Source organism: Pristis pectinata, chromosome 5 (genome assembly GCF_009764475.1).
Source record: "Pristis pectinata isolate sPriPec2 chromosome 5, sPriPec2.1.pri, whole genome shotgun sequence".
Lineage (NCBI taxonomy): Eukaryota > Metazoa > Chordata > Chondrichthyes > Rhinopristiformes > Pristidae > Pristis > Pristis pectinata.
The window spans coordinates 76,682,164-76,702,417 of NC_067409.1; the positions used below are offsets into that span (position 1 = coordinate 76,682,164).

The window sequence follows — 20,254 nt, forward strand, 5'->3', positions numbered from 1 at the left end:
CTTATGTCTCCAGAAAGGAGTTAGATGCACAAAAAATAAGAGCTATGGTTATTTTGACAGCCCAACCATGCAGGTCCTTTCTTACTTTGTGGCTGTAGCAATTGACAAATTAAATTTGCAATCTCTTTTGTGAACCAAAGTCAGTCTTATTCATTGCTCCCAGCTGAGGCTCAGGTAAGAGAACTACTGTCTGAAGATTTGGTATGGATATCAGCTTCTGCAGACTGTCCTTGTCTCCTTCCTGGCTTAAGCAACTTGTCGTACTTTAGAGGAACAGCATTTCATATTCCACCTGGGCAGCCTAAAACCCGGCGGTATGAACATTGTCTTCTCCAACTTCCGATATCTGCTCCTCACCGTCTCTTTCCTCACCCCTCCTAATCTACCTGGCCCCATCATCATGCCTCTTTCCCCTCCTCCACCCCTTCCATCTGCCGATCACCCACACAGTCCACCCACTGGTCCCCCTCTCCTCAGCCCTCCCCACTTTCCTCCCTGGTGTGATTGGATGCAGAAATCACTTTGTATTCTGGGAAACATTGATTTTCACACATCTAATGCTGAAACAGGCAGTATTACACAACTGAATTTCTAGGCACGTTCATTTCATTTTATGAAATGATCAAAATTAATTTCTGGAATCTAAGTGCTCTGAAATTTTGGGATCACTGATGCCCATTACAGCAGAAAATTGGATTGTTGATTGCTTATTGGCTGCTATTTACACCAAATCAGGCTGTTTTATGTAAAATCCTGCTTGGCTGTATTAATCACTGCTGAAATCAGCATAAAGGGTCACTGTGAACAGAACAAGCTGTGTGTGCAAACAAGAACAGTAACATCCTGGTGTAGATCAAGCAGGTCTTTGCAAAGAGAATTCCTTATAAATTCCTGATTCATTGGCAGTGATGCAAAAGTAATATTATTAGCTGATCATAGCCACGGGGGTTATTTGCAGAACACAATGACATTCTCTAGTTCTTTGATGTCTGGCAGAACTTTTTATCTTTCCTGCCTTGAGCACTATTTGCTCTTATGTTGCTGCATCTGGCACATCTCATATTTCCTTACATAAAACAAGACCATTCGGCCTATTGAGACCATGCCAGCCTTCATTACATTCCCATCAGTCCCATTCCCTTACTTACTTCTGGTATCCTATTCTCTTTCACATGTCCATCAACTTCCCTCAATTCTCCTACCACTTTCATAGGAACATAAGAAATAGGAGCAGGAGTTGGCCATCCGGCCCATTGAGCCTGCCCCGCCATTCTATAAGATCATGGCTGATCTGGTCGTGGACTCAGATCCACCTACCTGCCTTTTCCCCATAACCCTTAATTCCCCTACTATGCAAAAATCTATCTAACTGTGTCTTAAACATATTGAATGAGGTAGCCTCTACCGCTTCCCTGGGCAGAGAATTCCACAGATTTACTACTCTCTGGGAAAAGCAGTTCCTCCTCATCTCCATCCTAAATCTATTCTTCTGAATCTTGAGGCCATGTCCCTAGTTCTAGTCTCACCTACCAGTGGAAACAACCTTCCTGCCTCTTATTGTATCTATGCCTTTCATAATTTTATATGTTTCTATAAGATCCCCTCTCATTCTTCTGAATTCCAGCACGTATAGTCCCAGGCGACTCAATCTCTCCTCATAGGCTAACACCCTCGTCTCCGGAATCAACCTGGTGAAACTCCTCTGCATCGCCTCCAAAGCCTCCATGCTGCGTTGCTTCAGGAAGACTAATAGTATCGTCAAGGATGTCTGCCACCCTGGTCATTCCCTTTTCTCTCTTCTCCCTTCTGGGAGAAGATACAGGAGTTTGAAAGCCCAGGCATCCAGATTTAAGAACAGCTTCTTTCCCACTGCAATCAGACTTCTGAACCAATCACCTCTTTCACATCCCTTTCCTGGTGGTGCTGCCATGCTCTCAGTCTCTTAATTCTACCTCTCTTGGCTATTCTGCAATTATCACTTCCACATTTCGTTTTGCTCTGCTTCAGATTGCACCACAATCTTTGCACCATTCTCTTGTTTTTGTGCTTGTCATTGTATTTACTGTTGTATTTATTATTACCATGTTACACTGTTTACTCTGTGAGCTTCATGTGAGTAAGGAACTTCACTGCACCCTGGTGTATGTGACCATTAACTAATCTGATCTGATCTAATCCTACCTATCTCCAGTAAGGGTAATTTATAGTAGCCAGTTAACCTACCAGCATATCTTCATTTTCTGCTTGCCTACCCGGTCTATTATCTTGCCACAGCTTTCTTCCTCACTCTCAGAGTCATAGAGTCATACAGCACAGAAGTATTGGTTCACTGAGTCCACACCGACCATCAGTCACTCATTTTCACAAATCCAACATTAATCCCATTTTTTAAATTCTCCCCATATTCTCATCAATTCCCCTTAGATTTTACCACTCACTTGCACACTACAGTGGCTATTTAACCTGGGATGTTGGAGGAAATGGAAGCACCCAGAGGAAACCCACATGGACACAGGGAGAATGTGCAAACTCCACACAGACAGCATCGGAGGTCAGGATTGAACCCGGGTCTCTGGCACCATGAGGCGGCAGCTCTACCACAGTGATGGCCGAGTGGTTAAGGTGTTGGACTTGAACTCCAGTGGGGTCTCCCCGGGCAGGTCCGAAACCTGTTCGCTGCGGTGATGTATTTTTAAGGGCTGGCATGGTAGTGCAGTGGTTAGTGTAACACTATTACAGTGCCAGCAACCCGGGTTCAATTCCCACTGCTGTCTGTAAGGAGTTTGTGTGTTCTCCCAGTGTCTGTGTGGATTTCCTCTGGATGATCTGGTTTCCTTCCACATTCCAAAGACGTACAGGTCAGGAAGTTGTGGGCATGCTATGTTGGCGCCAGAAGCGTGGCAACACTTGCAGACCGCCCCCAGAACACTCTATGCAAAAAGATGCATTTCACTGTGTGTTTTGATGTACATGTAACTAATAAAGATATCTTATCTTACCAGCTCCGCCACTGTGCCACTCAAATTATGTCCATCTTTTCCAGTCTTTGTATTGAACAATGAAGTACTAAGTTATATTTCTAGTGTTAATTCACAGAATTTGCCTATTTGTACCAAAACACAGAACAATGGACAATATTGGCCATGTTGACTTATCCCTCTGGAATGCTGGCAAGGCTTTTTCACAAGGGCTTATCAAACAGCCCAGAAACAGACCAATCACAACTGGGGAAGGAGCTGCTCTGTTTATTTATCTAGTGGAGCTGACTCAGAAAATCCAACCATACACAAAAAGGTGATTAACCAAGACTGACATCGTGGCTGGGAGGAGTTTGTTATGGGTACCCAACCTCTTGTTAAATTGAGGATCTCTTGAAAAAAATCTGACCCTAAGATCAGGTATAAAATGATAGTGGGGTTGGAGGGGATGGGTGTCTGAATATGGAATGAGAGTTAGAGTAAAGGGGAGAGATCCTCTGGGGCATGAAACATAAACATAAACCTCACGATCTGATTAGCCCAAACAATCAAGAACTGAGAAAAAACTATTGGCTGTTGTTCTGGTGCCACTAGCTGTCTATTCCAGTCAAGGCTGGTAACTGCTTCACTTTGAGTGCCTTATTGAACATGGAGTTTTTGTTGGATGTGAGATCATGTGAAATTAAAAGTTTGCTTAATGCTTTTGCGATGTAGTTTGTTGACCATTAGTATTCATCCTTACATGCAATGGACTTGGTCTGCCTAGTTGAAGACCACTATAAAAATACAGTGTGTTATTATGTTCTGTAAATCCAAACCTTTTGCATTAAAAAATTGTATAATTTTTTGGTAGTTTTTAAGATTGGTGTATGTCAGCCTAAAGACCATTGCTATTTACATTAAGACTCATTTAGTCCTGCTGTCTGAATAGATGTAAGCTCTCTGTATCACGCTCAATGAAAACATATTACTGGAGTAAATTGTGACTTGTCATAAAGATATAATGTATGTGTAAACTGTTCCAGTGTAAAGTAATTCCGACATCTGATGTTGAATCACAATATACCTATGTCACCCAAAATCAGTTGAAAAAATAAAATCATTTAGGCGTATGACTCTAGGAAATAACTTTCATGTCATCAAAGCTCCTTCAAAATTTCTAAACCCATTTCCAAAATACATCTGACTACTTCAGTTTTTCCATTTATGGAACACTGGATAAACCAAGCTACATCTTAAGTTGTGGAATACTCAAGTTCCTTTGCACTCCAATGTAATTACTTCTTTTTGTTCATCATATATAAATTGATGAATAGGATCCCCCAGCACTCATTAAAATACTTAATGCTAATTTCAATGGAAAGGAAACTAATTTACTCAGAGTCCTTGAAACAGTAGGTTTGGACAAAGGTCACAGTAAATTCCATACCAGTAAAATTGGATGCAATCGGCTGAAAATTACAATAGTTAATTTTCCACTTTGTCTATCTATTTGTTTCCTATTTTTGTTGAAAACCAGTGAATATAAATGTCTGCCATTTCAGGTAGGCAGAGAGGTGAGGCAAATTATTTCATAAAGGAAGAGGGACACAAGAGTGGGCGTGATTACAATCTTCTTGTAGTCTGAAGAAAACCGTTGATCCCTAGCAACCAATTGTCTGCTTTCTTATTATAAAGGAATTGTACGTTATATAATGAGACCATACACGAGAAAAACACAAAAGTAAGTCATAGATATTAAAGAGCTTTTAGGTGATCACGATGTGTCACGTAAATGCATAATAAATGGCATCAGAACCTAATAGTGGGTCTATTATTTTCTATGTCATGTTACAACTGTTCCCAAATCCAAATTAGAGAACACATTACCTAATTTCTCAAGTGCGCTTATTTAGATTCTCCAAGCCTTGAAACTTTATGAAGCCTTGAACAAGGGTCTTATTCAGATTGTGTTAGTAACTGAGTGAGATATTTTGTAGCAACAGCAGACTTTTTTTTCGCCATGTAGTAAATACACTGCAATTTCTTATGTAAGTGTACTTGGCAATCTTATACTACGATTTCTTACGCGAGTGTACTTGGATTGAACGTATGTCGGCCAAGGTGTTAATCCAGTCTTGTTGTCTGTCTAGTTGTGGAACAATATGTTGGGATGAATGACATCTGAACACCTTGTTAGGGTTCAGTGATTATCCATCAATTAAATTTTAAACCAAATTATATGGTCATTATCATGTTGCTGTTCAGGTGAGATCACTGCGAACAAATTGGCTACATTGCTGTGCACAAATTGGCTGCTGTATATAGCTCAGACTGCACTTCAAAAAGTATCATTTGTTGTACTGAGTTTTGCACCATCCAAAACATTACAATATAATCAATGTCTTTCATTCATATGATCCATAACAAAACATCAGAGGACTGGACATTCACTTCAAGCTGTAGCTCGGGCCAAGAAGGTAGCTTACAATGATCTTCTCGAGGGCAATTAGGGATAGACAATAAATGGTGACCTTCCAATGAAGCAGAAAATGATAAATTGAAGAAATGATCCTTGCATGTGACACACAGCAAAAACCGACCTGAATCTTCTGTATCCCAGCCTAAGGCACTTCGTGCTGTCCATGTTATCTATCTTCCCCCAGGCACTCAATCCCCAGCTCTGCTTCCTTAGCAGCAGTAGTTCTAAATGGAGCCATCACCAACAGCATGAGATAGAGCAACATCCCTACACGACACACTGTTTCCTACTGATGCCAATGTTCCCCAGCTTCTATCCCAGCTGTCCAGCCGTGCCCAAGATGGAGTTCTCTGGACCCCTGCCTGTCCACGTCTATAATCCATATTACTTTGCAAAATATACAATAAGGAAATCATACTTGCAGATGAAGGCCACGCAGCCCATTATGGATCAGCCAGCACTTGGAAAGAGCTGTGCAGTTTTCCTACTCTCTGTAGCCATTATGTGGAGGAGTGAAAAAAAAAGAAGAAAGGTGTTGAGTTAATGTGCCTGTAAGGCAGGCTTCAATGTTGCTGGTAAATTAATACATAAACACAGTCCCATTGCACCATTTGCATTCCTTTCAATACTCCAGTGTAATAATTGTGCCTGTTCTGAATCACCCAATCATTCATCACTTGAGAAGACAGCACCTTCAAGCTATAGCTGAAATTTTCAATTGCACTGCCAAGTCTAGTTAAGAACCCACATATGAAGAAAGCACACAAAACCTACGCTGTAAAATGTCAACACAGCACTTAAAGTTGTATACAGGCGTTGTACTTCAAGATTGTGTGTGTGGAAGTGCATGCAATCCATCACTCATCCTGAATAATTCAATCCTCTACAATCTCACATCTTTGCAACTCAGTTGGTCAGTATCATCTTGCCAAAGTGGCGACTTTAGGCACCAAGGCTGCCAAGACAGAGTCAGCTGTGGAAGGACCAACCCTGCTCCACACATGTTTGTGACCACCCACTTGGTGCTGAGAGAGAAGGAAGGCAAGGTGAAAATTGGGAAAAACAGCGGGAAACTTCATGAGAAGATTCACAAAACTCAGGGAAAGATGGTGAACAAACCCAAGCAGAGGTTTCACTCTTCAAACTGTCCTGGGGGGGGTGGGGGGGGGGGGTGGCTTCAATAAAGATTTAGCTTCAAACTACACAATAAAGCATAATATTAAACATAAAAGAAAAAGGATGGTTAACTCTAGAAAACATTTCCTGATGAGTTTCAGTAAAACCACTGCACACTGGAGTTACTATTATTGCATTTCTATTAACATTGCATTGAAAAGAATTCAACTATAACACACTTGTACACACTGCCACTGGAGTTTTGAACAGGGTGGCCACAGGGGAGATGTTGGGGGTTGGGGGTGGGGGGAGTGGAACAGGAATAATGTGAAAGGTTTCAGGACCAGGAAATTTTAACTAAATCTGACATTGATATTAGATAAAATGGCCAGTGTTTTCTTATTCTTGATCAATGAGTCGCACGTCTCTGTATGTGTAAGACATACAGAAAAATCCCCTGCTTTTCCACAGAGCAATCAAGGGTTTGTCAGATTCAGGAAAATCATATCTGGAATCTTAAAAACCTTGACAAAGTGACAGAACTGATTCTAAAGTACTCTTCGAGTTGCACACAAAAAGCTCCTACTGGGGAGACACTTCAGGCAAATGGAAGGGTTCTGGGATAAGGATTATTGTACTGGAATCCTTATATTTGACTTACACTCCCTTTGAGTGAAGTTTCACACTGGAAACCTTGACTTACAAAATTACCCCTGAAGGTTAATTAAAAAAGAATCAGATGCAAGCCAACCTTAATATACTGGGTGTATTACTCACTGGATGAGAAAAAAAGCATGTGCTGGGTTGTTTTTTTCAAGCTATTTATAGGTTCACCAGCATAATTTACATGACACAATCACTTAACCATCTGGAACCTTTTTGCGATGGACTGCTTCCATCACCACAAGATTTCTGGGCACAGATTAACTAGTGCATCGGGTTAAGTCAGGATCTGCTTCTCACTATTTTGCCTGTATACACACAATGGAAAAGAACAGTTGGCATATCTTCTGGGAAACTTTAATACTCAAATCATCAGATATTTGAGCTGGAGACCTGTTTTTCAACCGGGCCTGAAAAATCAATATTCTTACTTGGCAGGGTCAACTGAAGGCTCAACTCATTATGGTGTACAACAAACAGGAGCATAACAGCCAGTAACTTCACCATATCCAGGCCCTGCCACTGCACTTAAGTGTATATCAAGAAAGCCATAGTTGCCCTTTATGCAGAGCAAACATTACTAGGCAAAGATTGGCTAAGGAAACTAATACTCAGTTGGAGAGCTGTATTTTCTTTTCCATTCAGCTATTAAGAAATCATGCTTGAATACAATAGAACACAAGTATCCCGAAATTTTCACAGATATTTTCAGAAATTTATAAAATTATGAGAGGCATAGATAGGGTCGACAGTCAGAATCTTTTCTCCAGGGTAGAAATGTCAAGTACATAGGTGAGAGGGGAAAAGTTTAAGGGAGGTATGTGGGATAAGTTTTTTTACACGGGTGCCTGGAACAGGCTGCCAGGAGTGCTGTGGAAACAGATACAATAGTGGTGTTTAAGAGGGTTTTAAATAGACATATACGTATGCAGGGAATGGAGGAATATGGATCACGTGCAGTCAGAAGAGATTTAGTTTAATTTGGCATCACGGTCTGCACAGACATTGGGCCTACTCCTGTGCTGTACTGCTCTATGTCCTATATTTGTATTGACATTACTGGCTACAAAGCAACTGTGTTAAGCCTGATGCCAAACTGTAAACCTTGACTAGTGCCATATTCATTAAAAATTCAGCGAGCAAAGGAATTAGGCACACTGGAGAAAAATTGGGCCTTGTGAAAATGACGCAGAGGACCCAATTATGGTACTACCCAAGATACACTCAATTAAATACAGATGAAGAAAGTCAGAATTTCCTCCCCACAAATACACACAAGGATCTGTGATCTTATGCAAAATTGTTATATGGGAGTGAGTCATCACTGGTAATTTTCCATTAAACAATGGACAAGTTCCTCCAGGGCTCAGACCATTGTCTATGTAACAGGATGACCCCTCAATTCTACTACTGCCAAGGAAGATTATCTTCGTATTTTAGAAGAGGTTCCCAAACAATTACAGCACAGTAATGTGAATTTTAAAGTAAATGCATTTTCATCCAACCAGAAGTCGATTATCTCGGATGAAAGGTGGATGCCAGTGATTTACAACTTATCAAGGACAAAGCTGAAGCCATTGCAAAGGTGAAAAGTAAACGTAACAGGGCTCAGATCCTTTATAGATATGATTCAGTATTACTCAAGGTTTTTGCTACATTTAGCAAGCGTGCTCACACCTCTGAACCAGCTGCTTAAAATGAATGAAAGCCAGAGATGAAGTGAGAGTCAACAGAGAACTTATAACTTATGCAAATAGCAGTGAATCTTTCTCGGTGCATTATGGGCACAACAAGGGCATGGGAGCTCTGATGTAGCATCTGGATCTATAGTGGCTGCTGTTATCACTGCACTGTGGGTGACAGCCAGGAGAAGCAACAGCATTTGTGTCAAGTAATTTTAAATAAAAGTGAATGGAATTTTGTGCAGATAGGGGATCATCAAGTACTATTTTTGCTTTGAAGAAGTTTCACCATTTGTTATTAGTAAGAGCTTTTACTCCAGTCACAGATTACAATCTCGTATTGGCTACTCCAGGTCCAGTATCAGTGAATGCCAAGTGAGGAGGTGGGTGATTCAGTTACACTGATACAACCATAAGATTCAGTTTCAGGCTTCCAAACAAAACACCTGACGTAGGTAGTGAGATCTCAAACTTGACGCTACATCTAGTGGATTCTGACTTTCCAATCACCGTTACAGAAATTGCTGAGACAGTATAGGAAGATGACCCTCTGAATTGAGTCAGTGAGCTCACTCTGACAGGCTGGACGGATTCACATAAAGGTCCCAGTGTGGAGTGCAACCATTTTACAATGGGAGATTCAAGGATACCTGCAGGGAGGGCATAGCTTAGACATCCCTGATGTGCTGAGAAGATGAGTCTTAGATAAACTATATGCAGAACATGTTGCCGTTGTAAGTACATGGCTATTACTAGCAACTTTGTGTGTCCATTAGGTGTTGACAGACATCTGAAAGATTTAGTCTCATAATGTACAGCTCATCAAGAATGCAAAATGACACCATCAAAGGCACCCCCATGAACCTGGAGGTGTGTGACACCACCTATTCAGAGAGTCCATGTTGGTTTTCCAGTCTGTTGATGCTGATTGTAAACAGGTGGATGTTGGACACGTGGGATGGTTGAGATAGTGTCAAGGAGCTGATACTCATGTTCACAGTTCTTGGTTTACCTGAAGAATTTGAGTCAGACAATAGACCTCATTTCAGGTCACGTGTTTGAATTCTTCATGAGGAAGAACATTATCAAACACAAATTAATTCCCCCAGGGTACTCAGCCTCATGCTTGAGGAAGCTTCAACAGACATGCCTTCTAAGGTTATTCGAGATCAAGATAGGAACTTATTTTCTCTCCCTGTATTTTACAATGCCACATTGCATCCACGTTGACTTCCAGGAGACACCAGGAGTTTAAGAAAAGGTGCTAACTCTTTGTAAAGGACTAAACAATTAACTACAGTAAAATTCCAACAATCCACTATTTGACCATATGGAATGCCCAATAGTTCAGCATCTGGCTCACAAGGAGTGTTTGCCACACTTTCTCGCCAGGGCCACCGTTCTTGTACTATCTTCCAAATCTCTGGGCTCCAGTTTCCACACTCCCTTTTTCTCATTTACTGCAATCATTTGGTCAATGTGGACACGTGTGACTTTTCCTCCAGTTGAGACAACTGGAGTAGTTTTTGGAGTAGCTTCATCCATGTATTAACCTGGCAGATTAGCTGGGGCTTGAATGGAAATTAACACAGCTTGATAGTTCTCTGCCAGTGCAAAGCTACAGATATGACTGTGTAGGTTATGTAGTTTAATTACTCAACCTATAAGCTTTGCAGTGTTAGGAAGTCAGCTGTAAAAGTCATTCAGAAGCAAGCTTACCCCCAGGAGGCAGGCTGTCACATGGGACTGAGCAGAACCAGAGTGTCTCAATGAAAGCAACCAGACCGAGGTGGATTGTGGATTGAGGAAACAGTGGAACAGAGAGGTGGAGGATGGGAGGTTGATCTCCAGCCAGTCCTCTTTGCTGGTTATGATTCAAAACTACCAAACGCTGTGGCAAAATTCACTCACCAACAATATCTCCGTGATGAAGATACAAAAGAAGTAGGTGGATAACTTTGATATAGCAACATAGAAACATAAAAAAAACTTCAGCACAATTCAGGCCCTTCGGCCCACAAAGCTGTGCTGAACATATCCCTACCCTAGAACTTACTAGGCTTACCCATAGCCCTCTATTTTTCTCAGCTCCATGTACCTATCCAACAGTCTCTTAAAAGACCCTATCGTATCCGCCTCCACCACCGTTGCCGGCAGCCCATTCCACACACTCACCACTCTCTGAGTAAAAAACTTACCCCTGACATCTCCTCTATACCTACTCCCCAGCACCTTAAACCTATGTCCTCCTGTGGCCACCATTTCAGCCCTGGGGAAAAGCCTCTGACTATCCACCCGATCAATGCCTCTCATCATCTTATATACCTCTATCAGGTCCCCCCTCATCCTCCGTCCCTCCAAGGAGAAAAGGCCAAGTTCCTTCAACCTGCTTTCATAAGGCATGCCCCGCATTCCAGGCAGCATCCTTGTAAATCTCCTCTGCACCCTTTCTATGGCTTCCACATCCTTCCTGTAGTGAGGCGAGCAGAACTGAGCACAGTACGCCAAGTGGGGTCTGACCTTGGTCCTATATAGCTGCAACAATACCTCCTGGCTCCTAAATCCAATTCCACGATTGATGAAGGACAATACACCATATGCCTTCTTAACCACAGAGTCAACCTGCACAGCCGCTTTGAGTGTCATATGGACTCGGACCTCAAGATCCCTCTGATCCTCCACACTGCCAAGAGTCCTACCATTAAGACTATATTCTGCCATCATAGTTGACCTACCAAAATGAACCACTTCACACTTATCTGGGTTGACCTGCATCTGCCACTTCTCAGCCCAACTTTGCATCCTATCTATGTCCCGCTGTAACCTCTGACAGCCCTCTATACTATCCACAACACGTCCAACCTTTGTGTCATCCGCAAACTTACTAACCCATCCCTCCACTTCCTCATCCAGGTTGTTTATAAAAATCACAAAGAGTAAGGGTCCCAGAACAGATCCCTGAGGTACACCACTGGTCACCAACCTCCATGCAGAATATGACCCTTCAACAACCACTCTTTGCCTTCTGTGGGCCAGCCAGTTCTGGATCCACATTGCAATGTCCCCTTGGATCCCATGCCTCCTTACTTTCTCAATAAGCCTTGCATGGGGTACCTTATCAAATGCCTTGGTGAAATCCATATAAACTACATCTACTGCTCTCCCTTCATTGATGTGTTTAGTCACATCCTCAAAAAATTCAATCAGGATCATAAGGCAGGACCTGCCCTTGACAAAGCCATGTTGACTATTCCTAATCATATTATACCTCTCCAAATGTTCATAAATCCTGCCTCTCAGGATCTTCTCCATCAGCTTACCAACCACTGAGGTCAGACTCACTGGTCTATAATTTCCTGGGCTATCTCTACTCCCTTTCTTGAATATGTCCGAATTTTGTGTCTAAATTGATGCTGGTTAGTCCAGCTGGTTTTATTTTTATTCTGTTTTAGCACAGGATCATTGTTAAAAATTCTTTGGCTAATTCAGAAGCCAAATAAAAGTCAAAAATTTGCTGAGGGTCTGGTGTCACAAATAGACATCCTGGCCTAAAGTGAACCAGATGCATTTATAACTACAAACCAGTGGTTTCATATTTGCCATTACTGAGACATGTTTTTTAAGCAAAAAACAAACTGCTAGAGGAACTCAGTGGGTCAGGCAGCAACGGTGGAGGGAAATGGACAGTTGACATTTCAGGTCAAGACACCTGGTCTTGACTGAAATGTTAGCTATCCATTTCCCTCCACAGATGCTGCCTGACCCACTGAGTTCCTCTAGCAGTTTGTTTTTTTACTCCAGATTTCAGCATCTGCTGTCTCTTGTGTCTGTTTTTTTTAAATTTAGAAAAATACTTAGCTAACTGAATTTAAATTCTACAGTTAATTAAATAGAAATTCCAAAGGCAGAAATGGCCACATCAAACCCAAGAGATGTGATTGCAGCAGCTTTACACTTTGCTGCCATGAAGATTATACTTAGAAGAGGTCACAATGGCATTGCTTAGAAGCACATTCATCACATATCACCAAGGGAAACACAATGGGAGCAAACACTGGATAACCACACATGATAAGTTAAACAACAGCAATCTTGTTGCAGTCTGTGCTTACAAATGTTTACCTGCTGGTTTCATCAGATGGTGGTTGTTCGATACGTAGGGATTGCCTGAAAGGTTTAATTTGTTTAGACAGCATGCAACATTGATCCTCGAATCAATAGCTGCTGGTCACCAAATCCACCCAAACCCTTGAAATGTTGCATTTACTTTTAAGAGGTCACACCGGCAGTTGTCACATATCCCAATCTGCCCATGTTGTTATACTTGGATCAGAGGGGAAAGTAAGCCAGTACAAGTCAGTGCACCACACTGGGAAGAAGTTGGTCAAACCTATCAGTACAATTGAGTAAAATCGGTTATGTTTACCAGTATGTGAGTTACTTTCAACCCTGGTTTGGATACAATTGAGCCGTGCTGCAAAGTTTAATCAGAACTGTTCAGGAATCCTCATTGCTCAGTCTGCAGGATAATTCATTGTGAATGGTTTATCTCTTAGCACCCTTCCCCCACTGGCCCTTCTCCTGCAACCTTGTTAAAATTCCATGGTTTATTGGATTTACTTTAGGCTGGCAAGGTTTGAGCCCGGTAGTATTCAGTTTGGTAGCCAAACCATAGTCAAATGCCCAGGTAGAAAGAGACATCTGATTGCCTTATCTGGAAGATTAAACTGGTGGAAAAAGGGAGAAAACATTTAAGAGGAGCTTCAGATGGGAAATACATTAACTTTTGCACAAATAACAAAAGGATTAGGATTCCTTCAAACGTTAAATTAAAACAGAATCATGTTTTTCATGTAGACCCACATTTATAATCTGTTGGTTAGATTCTTATTTGCATTATATGAACTAAACAGTGTCAAAATCACAAGCTACATAAGGGCCAGCAAAGAAAACTAAATCAAACTGACATCCCAAATCAAATATCTTTTCTCACAATAACATAAAGGGGGGCCCATCATGTCCATTCCTGTTCCCAGGGGAGCAATCCCCTTCTGACAAAACTATGTTTCTCTCTCCACAGACACTGTCAGACTCATTGTCTCTTTTTGATTGAGCAATCACATTTGTCCCATTCCCTCCTTTCCTGTGCTCCAGAAACCTATTCTCTCTCATACATGCTCATCAACTCCCCTTTGATTATCTTTGTCATTACTCTACACTAAGGAGTAATATACAACAGCTAATTGACCTACCAGCAGGTCTTTGGGATGAGGGAGGATCTTGGAGTACCCAGAGGAAATTCATACACAGAGAGAAGGTGCAAACTCCTCATAGACAGCACCTGAGGTCAGGATCGAACTTGGACCCCTGGAGCTACTTGTTGTGGTGGATTAACTGCTGACAGTACCTGATCATGAATGCAACTTGCATCATTTGTGTTAAGTAAGTGGTGCTATCATTTTTGGCTCAGTGATAACTGATAACTGAATGTCATAGGTTAAAGACTCACTCCAGAGATTTGAGTACAAAGTCTAGGCCAACACTTCAGTGCAGTATTGAGGGAGTTCTGTCAGGGGCAAGAATGTCTATAAGACGTGTTATTGGAGGGCCACACATACAATCTTTTATGGGGCAAATATGTGCACACATGTCAATAACCACATATGCACATATTTTGTTGCTTATTGGCAGTACTGTGCCCCTGTCTGCCCCATTTCTCCACCCCACAAGTGCCTCCAGTCAAATGTGCTGTACTTTGGATAATATTCCATCTACCCTCTCAGCTGGATGTAAAAGATTTCATGGTGCAACTTTGAAGAAAAGCAAGGAAGCTTCCAACAATAATATAAATAAAAGCAGACTACAGGAACTACTCAGCTGGTCAGACAGTATCTGTGGAGAGAAACATTTCAAATCAAAAACCTCTCATTACAACTAGAACCTCTCCCCATCTAGGCAGTTTTTTTGTTGTTTCTGGGAGCTTGCTGTGCACAAGTTGGCCACCTGATTTCCGATATTACAGCAATGTCAAAGTATTCTAAAGCAATTTTGGACATTCAGAGGTTTTAAAAAGTGTAATATTAATTCAAGTCAAAAACAATCTGCTGGATGAACTCAATGGGACAAGCAGCATTTGTGAAGAAGAGGAATTGTTGATGTTTCAGGTCGAGACCCTGCATCAGAACTGAGGGTGGAGAGGGAAGATAGCTGAAACATCGACAACTCCTTTCCCCACACAGATGCTGCTCAACATGTTGAGATCCTCCAGCAGTTTGTTTTTCGCTCCAGCATCAGTTTTCTCTTGTGTCTCTGTAATATAAATGCAATTCTTTTTTTCTTTCTGTGTGGGAAATCGCAGTCATTTCATGAACCAAGAAGAGGCAAACAGAACAATTACAAGGCAGTAAACTAAAGATCAATTTCAGATAATGTCATGTCATCACAGACAATTATTATCTGAGGTCAGCAAGATGAGCTTACTTCTAAACGTCTTGTGTAAGACTGTACAAGATGTACTGATCTCTGCACTCTATTGCAATGTTACCCAAATGTGTGAAGACTTGAGCCACATGCACTGCTTTATTCTAAAGTCTTGATGCCACTCCCTGGTATGTTCTTTTAGTTACACTGTGTAACTTCAGAACATTAGATTTATTCAATTTTAAGCTGTGTTAATAACAGATGTCATCACTTGTCACTGTTCTCCGTGTGCCCTGTATGTACCTTGGGACATTTCATAATGTTAAGAGCAAATTACGGGAAAGATACCAGTGCTCTGGAGAATGTGTAGAGAAGTTTCACTAGTACGATACCACAGATACAGCATCTTAGTTACATGGGAGAACCAAGAGATGGGATTGTTCTCCTTCAAACAAAATGTTCAAGATCATGAAAGAGTAAATAAAGAAGAATTATTTCCATCTGCAGAAAGCTTGTTAACCAGAGTATATAATTTAGGATAATTAGTGAAGGAGTCTGGTGAGATAAGGAGAAAATTCTTTTGCTCAGCAGGTTATTCCTAAAAGGTAGGTGAAAACTAATGCAATGGGGCTTCTACCTACAGCAAGTTGGGTGAATAAACATCCCGACTGGCCCCTCCCCTTTTAACATTGTGAATGTCTCCGTGCTGTTAAGTTTTAATGACAGCAGAACTAGGTGCCTGTTGTCTGTGTACTAGGCATGCTGGTTTTTGTATATTTTGTGCCAAGCATGAGAACACATTTTTCATGCAACTTCTCCTTCAAGCATATTCAGCAATATATGTGCTGTTTGCATGTGTCTCAAGCTTGTAGAGTAGCATATTATGATATTGCTTCTTATGCAATGTTGATCTGATACTAGCACTGGCAAATTGGACTGTGCAAATGCTACTACTACCATGTGCTAAGCACATATGGAGAACCCAGCATTCAGCAACAGGAAGAATCCCATCCAAGCTACTTAAAGTGATCATCAATTCCAGGCTGTCCCCAGATAATAAATGGGCTCTGTTTTTACAGATGCCCATTGGTCGATTTTGATTGTAAGTCAGAAAGTACACAGAAGTGGTTAGAAAACTGGGATTCCCATGCTCCTGATCTGCCATCTCTTCCATGAAGCTGCCAAGGCCGATAAGATAACTTCCTCCACTAGTTGGAGTCACGGAGCTTCTCCCCTTTAAGAGCCGGAGCTACAGCTTTAATCACTGCTGGGTAGGTTGAATTGGTGCCTGCCACTCACTGAACTGAGCTCTATGGATTTGGGCCAAGGGGATAATGCTGAAATCACATTAATCAGGATGCTATATGAATTTTGTGTATTTTGAGCTTAGGTTTAAACAAGAAAGCTTTAATTGTAAATTACAAACCCGGCATCTATTTCACAACGCTATCCGATTTAACCCCCTATTTCTAAACACAAAAATGTTAATGGAAATAAAGCAACAGACTTTTTCATTATTCTCCTTCACTTGTTGAATGTATGCCCATTTAAAACCTGCGATAGGATGTCAACATATTCCGTCATGATACAGAGTCTTGACCCAAAATGTTGACAATTTCTTCACCCCCCCCCCCACCCCCCAACCCCCAGAACAGATGCTGCTCAATCCACTGAGTTCCTCTAATAGTTTGTTTCTTGGTAACAATGAGTCATAGTCATAGAGCTATACAGCACAGAAACAGGACCTTTGAGTCAACTCATCCATGCTGACCAAGTTGCCTAATTGAGCCAAACATGAACCTAAATGGTTCATGTCCTGGCCTACCCAGCTGAGGACAGACATTCCTGAGCATGTTGAAGACAATTTGAGTTGTTGTCTTCCTCAGTGTCACTGAGCTAGACAATCCCAAGTCCCAGACTTTGCTACTGAGTTCTGCATTGTGGCATTCTGTACAGGCCTCTGACCATATTGGGTCTGAGGTTCTCCACTAAGACCTATCTCCTTGCTGCCTCCAGCAGTTCCTTGCTCCTACCTTCCCGACTCTGTCAATAAAAATGGGCTACAGGTAAGTAAATTACTTTAATAAATAAGAACTGAAAGAGATTTAATCACAGTTTGTGCCATTAAGTAATAAATCTTAGAGTCTATTGATTGCTGAACAATTAGTTCTTCTGTGTAAGTCTACCTAAAGCAATAGAATTAATCAAGGTAGAAAGGTAATTATAATTAGTACCAAAGATTGCAAGGCAAATCTTGAAAGAGAAATTTAACAAAGTGCTAGATGACCTCCCAGGATAGTCAAAGATCTATAATAGGGCTACCACAGGATAATCCAGAATACGTGTCATCATTAAAGTGAGTTTAAATAATTGGACCAAGGTGAACAGACATAATTTAGTCCCCATTTTAAAGTCATATATTCTGTGCTTATTTTGATACCAAGGATTGCTTTAATGTTACTTATAGTCAAATAACAGAAATTATAGCAATTGAGGAAAGGGAGAAGTAGTTAATTCTTGTGTAAGACACTCTCTGTATTGCAGACTGGTGGGTGTAATTGCAGCTTGGGCCAATTTACATAGATCATTTTGACTATAAATGAGGCTGCATGAATTTATATTGAAAGAAGGCTGCATGACTGTGCAACAACATTAAGTAAAACTTAATGGACACAAAGAGCAAGGATGAATCTTCCCACAAAATTTGGGCCATTATATAGATAATAATGTGGAAGACAAACATATTATAGAAGCTGTGGAAAACATTGATGGCTATTTTTAATATCCTGATTTTTTTTATTTAGAAAGAGCTGCAATTTATCTTAAATCTTCCAAGTTGAGAAGATGTATAATTTCAACTTCGAGCACTTCCAAATAAACAATGGCAACTAGTATTATTAAATAATGGTGTGCTACTTAGGGATGTTTCGATTTATAATGATCTTTTACACGCTCAAATGTATCTGTAGGTGGGGTGGGTTTTTAGCTCAGTACATGAACACGAACTTTGGTTCCTTGGATGGATTCTTATCCCTAGGCAGAGAGCAGGACAGTGATGTTGAATTCACCCAAATAATCCATAAGATCAACAAATCTCCTGTATGATTATCCCCCCCTGTGTATTCCATGCCAAAATTGGATCAGCCATGATAGTGTGGAACAGTGGAGCTGGCTTGAGGGGTCAATAGACTCTCTCCTGCTTCTGTTTCCTATGTTCTTATGTTCTATAAAGCTAGCATGGTACAAACCTTAGCTTGGATCCTTAGTAGATAGGGCTACAGCTCACAGAATTAATTTTACTATTTCAAAGTCCTACCTTTGTCACATGCTGGCAGCTGGTAGGGTTCTATGTCAGAAAGGGAACTTCCCAGAACATTTGCTGATAAATAATCATGTTATGGCAAGCAGAGCTGTGTCATGCTGAACTTTGCACTTAATATCAACTATACTTGAACCTGTTGGACTTCATTGTAAAGACATTAATACAAGATACTATATTGAGGAGGAAGCTAGCAGTTATATAGCAGGTTTTGCATACTCTCGGTGTCCCAAAGGGATTCACAATTAGTGTATTCACTTTGGTTATGTGGGGAAATATGACGGCCTATTTGTACTAAGTTATGTAGCTAAAACAAAGAATAATTAAAGGAGCAGGTAGATTTTTATGGTGTTGATTAATAAATAAATAAATATAGGCCTGGACAACAGGAGGAATGATAACAATAACAACAACTTGCACCTTTAACACTGTAACTCATCCCAAGGTGTTTGACAAAAGCCTTAGCAAACAGACTTTTGCCATTTCATCATATAGGCAGATATTTGAACATGTGCCCAAAGGTTTGGTCAGAAAACGTTTTAGAGGGCTTGCTTAAAGATAGAGAATCAGAGAGGTCAAAGTCAATGTCGAGCATATTGTCATATGCACAAGTACCTGTATGCAAGGTGCAACGAAAAACTTATTTGCAGCAGCATCACCAGCACATAGCATTAGAGACACAACGTTCATAAGAAAATCATAAATTAAGCATAAATTATGCAAAGGTATACACGAAAGAACACAATTAGAACAAAAAAAAGTCCATTGTCGTGCAAAGTGGTCATGATGTTGCTATACTGAGGTAGTGAATAGGGTTGTGCAGGTTGGTTCAAGAACTGAATGGTTGAAAGGAAGTAGCTGTTCTTGAACCTGGTGGTGTGGGACTTCAGGCTTCTGTACCTCCTGCCCGATGGTAGCTGTGATAAGGTGGAGATGTTGAAGGAGGGGATTCCATAGCATATGGTCTAGGCAACAAAATGCAGGGCGATTGAAGCACCTGCCTAGATTATTTAAAACACAATCAATTTTTGATGTGTACTGGCACCATCTCACATCTCTCCATCCCTCTAGAGTCTGACCTCTTGCCATTCACCTTACCATTGACAACCACTTTGGGTACGCCTTGTAGACCTAATTTCCAGACTACTGCATTTTCCCCTCCTTCATAAAACCTATTACACTTTCATCAAGTTTTTGGTCATCCCCATTTATTTTCTGGAGACACAAGAGACTGCAGATGCTGGAATCTGGAGCAACAAACAAACTGCTGGAGGAACTCACTGAGTCAGGCAGCATCTGTGGGGGGAAATGGAGAGCTGACATTTCAGGTCGAGACACTTTATCTGGACTAGAATTAGCTTCTGTCTGATTATTCTCTGTGAAACATCTTGAAATGTATTTCTACTTTAATGATAGATAGAATTGTTATAGATCAAGTTTCTACGGAATTCACCCAAACAATCCATAAAATCAACAAAGCTCCTGTATTATTAATCCTCCCATGTGCTCCAGTCAAAATACCTACGCTGGGAGACTGTTGGACTGAAGGCCTAAATGATCCCAGTTCAAATCCATAAGAAGGTAATGGATATTATGGTGGCACAGCAATTATAGC

General features: G+C 41.0%; 1 non-coding gene across 1 annotated transcript; it reads left to right on the forward strand.

Moving 5' to 3' along the window:
- The first annotated feature begins 2,599 nt into the window (after positions 1 to 2,599).
- Positions 2,600 to 2,681, forward strand: trnas-uga (transfer RNA serine (anticodon UGA)). Its single transcript has one exon. It is a non-coding gene; the product is annotated as a tRNA-Ser (tRNA).
- Positions 2,682 to 20,254: the final 17,573 nt, after the last annotated feature.